Source organism: Halichoerus grypus, chromosome 5 (assembly GCF_964656455.1).
Source record: "Halichoerus grypus chromosome 5, mHalGry1.hap1.1, whole genome shotgun sequence".
Classification (NCBI taxonomy): domain Eukaryota; kingdom Metazoa; phylum Chordata; class Mammalia; order Carnivora; family Phocidae; genus Halichoerus; species Halichoerus grypus.
Window position 1 is genome coordinate 107,685,774 of NC_135716.1, and position 3,033 is coordinate 107,688,806.

Sequence of the window (3,033 nt, forward strand, 5' to 3'; positions counted from 1 at the left end):
CCAATTTTATATCTCTCCACATTTGACACCACTTTTTTTTTTGCAAAGTCCAATCTTTCTCGTGGTATCAGGAATCCATGTTCCATCTTGTGGCTCCACCCTCTTCTACAACCTCAACATTTTCTACAGGTGGTAGCTGCTTCTCAGTAACAACGCTCTGTCCTGCAAGGAAAGCAAGAAAAAGTCTTGGTCAGTTAGCTATCTCTGAGTTACTTCACCATCTGTGACTCAGTTTCTTCACATTCAAATTGGAGATAACAATAGTGCCTAACTCAAAGGTTTGTTGTGAGGACTAAATGAGTTAATTTTTGTGAAGTGCTTAGAAAAGTTAGTGTTATGGAACCTGGACTGGATCGCCCGACGGAAGAACCAAGTGGCACTCGCAGATCTTGGAGGATAGAAGGTTTATTTAATGCCCGTGGGCTCAGAGGAGGGTGATCTCCAAAGATCTGAGCCCCCAGCACAAACAAAGGGGGTAATTTATACACTTCTACTTCCACATACTTGGCACATTACTTGCGGGGCAGTGAGAAGAACCCGGATGGGTGCATGCGGGAAGCAGAGCGGGGAGAAGAACCTGGAAAAGCCCCGGGGCAAGGACTGGGACTCTCTCGCTGGCTTGGTCGGCCATCTTAGGACACAGATTTTCCTTATCAGTAGAATTGTTTGCTGTTATTTTGCCACTATTCACATTCCATCATGTGTATATTGGTTCTAAGTCTTATCCCAGTCTAACTTGTATCATGGTTAAATATGTACATGACAGGGTGGCACCAGATGGAGTTGTAGCCTGAACAGTTGGAGGGCTCTCTATCCCCAGGACCATGGCCAACAGTGAATGCACCTTATTGTCATCAAGCCTGATGGGGTCCAGCGCAGCCTGGTGGGAGAGATCATCAAGTGTTTTGAGCAAAAGGGATTCTGCCTGATTGCTATGAAATTCATTCAGGCTTCTGAAGACCTTCTCAAGGAACACTACATTGACCTAAAGGACCATCCATTCTTTGCCGGCCTGGTGAAGTACATGCAATCAGGGCCTGTGGTTGCCATGGTCTGGGAGGAGCCGAATGTGGTGAAGACAAGCCAAGTGAGCCTCGTGGAGACCAACCCTATAGACTCCAAGCCTGGGACCATCCATGGGGACCTCTGAATCCACATTGGCAGGAACATTATCCATGGCAGCGATTCCGTGAGAGTGCAGAAAAGGAGATTGGCTTGTGGTTTCAACCTGAGGAGCTGGTGGATTACAAGAGTTCTGCTCAGAACTGGGTCTGTGAGTGACAAGAGAGCAGACCTCAGAGCTTTGCCCACTCCATCTCCATTGTCTGTCTCTCCTTCCCATGGGCAGGGGGCCAGGCTCTAGCAAATCCAGTTATTATTAAGAATTCCCTTGTAATCTGAAGGGGAACTCTTGGAGCTGGGAGTGCTCCCTATACAGTATTATGTGTTACCATCAGATTAAAATATTTCATCTCCCTCCCCAAAAATATGTACATGACAGACTATATTGAAAATTTCTTAAGGACTACCACAGTGTCTTTTTTTTTTTTTTTTTTTTAATTTTTTTATTGTTATGTTAATCCCCATACATTACATCATTAGTTTTAGATATAGTGTTCCATGATTCATTGTTTGTGCATAACACCCAGTGCTCCATGCAGAACGTGCCCTCCTCAATACCCATCACCAGGCTAACCCATCCTCCCACCCCCCTCCCCTCTAGAACCCTCAGTTTGTTTTTCAGAGTCCATCGTCTCTCATGGTTCTTCTCCCCCTCCGATTTCCCCCCCTTCATTCTTCCCCTCCTGCTACATTCTTCTTCTTCTTTTTTTTTCTTTCTTAACATATATTGCATTATTTGTTTCAGAGGTACAGATCTGAGATTCAACAGTCCTGCACAATTCACAGCGCTTACCAGAACACATACCCTCCCCAGTGTCCATCACCCAGTCACCCCATCCCTCCCACCCCACCCCCCACTCCAGCAACCCTCAGTTTGTTTCCTGAGATTAAGAATTCCTCATATCAGTGAGGTCATATGATACATGTCTTTCTCTGTTTGACTTATTTCGCTCAGCATAATACCCTCCAGTTCCATCCACGTCGTTGCAAATGGCAAGATCTTATTCCTTTTGATGGCTATTGGGACTTCATCAAGATAAAAAGCTTTTGCAAAGCAAAGGAAACAGTCAACAAAACCAAAAGACAACTGACAGAATGGGAGAAGATATTTGCAAATGACATATCAGATAAAGGGCTAGTATCCAAAATCTATAAAGAACTCATCAAACTCAACACCAAAAGAACAAAGAATCCAATCAAGAAATGGGCAGAAGACATGAACAGACATTTTTCCAAAGAAGACATCCAAATGGCCAACAGACACATGAAAAAGTGTTCAATATCGCTCGGCATCAGGGAAATCCAAATCAAAACCTCAATGAGATACCACCTCACACCAGTCAGAATGGCTAAAATTAACAAGTCAGGAAAGGACAGATGTTGGCGGGGATGCGGAGAAAGGGGAACCCTCCTACACTGTTGGTGGGAATGCAAGCTGGTGCAGCCACTCTGGAAAACAGTATGGAGGTTCCTCAAAAAGTTGAAAATAGAGCTACCATATGATCCAGCAATTGCACTACTGGGTATTTACCCCAAAGATACAAAAGTAGGGACCCGAAAGGCTACGTGCACCCCGATGTTTATAGCAGCAATGTCCACAATAGCCAAACTGTGGAAAGAGCCACGATGTCCATCAACAGATGAATGGATAAAGAAGATGTGGTATATATATACCACAGTGTCTTATTTATGTATCCCCCATAATGCTTTGCACACTGTAGGTTGCAAGTAATGTTACTTAATTGAATTGTTAAACTGCTTGCATTAGTAAAGTTCTGCTCTCTATTTCTTCTACTTCTTATACTTCTTGCTAAATTTTACTCTCATAGGCTCAAATATAATAATAAATTAGGGTGACATATAAAACTGCTGGTTCTTGAAAATTAAACCCTGGAAGTATTTTAATTTTAT

General features: G+C 43.4%; 1 pseudogene; it reads left to right on the forward strand.

Annotated features, from left to right (window-relative positions):
* The first annotated feature begins 824 nt into the window (after positions 1-824).
* LOC118537974 (nucleoside diphosphate kinase A pseudogene) lies at positions 825-1,281 on the forward strand (annotated as a pseudogene).
* The last annotated feature ends 1,752 nt before the right edge of the window (positions 1,282-3,033 follow it).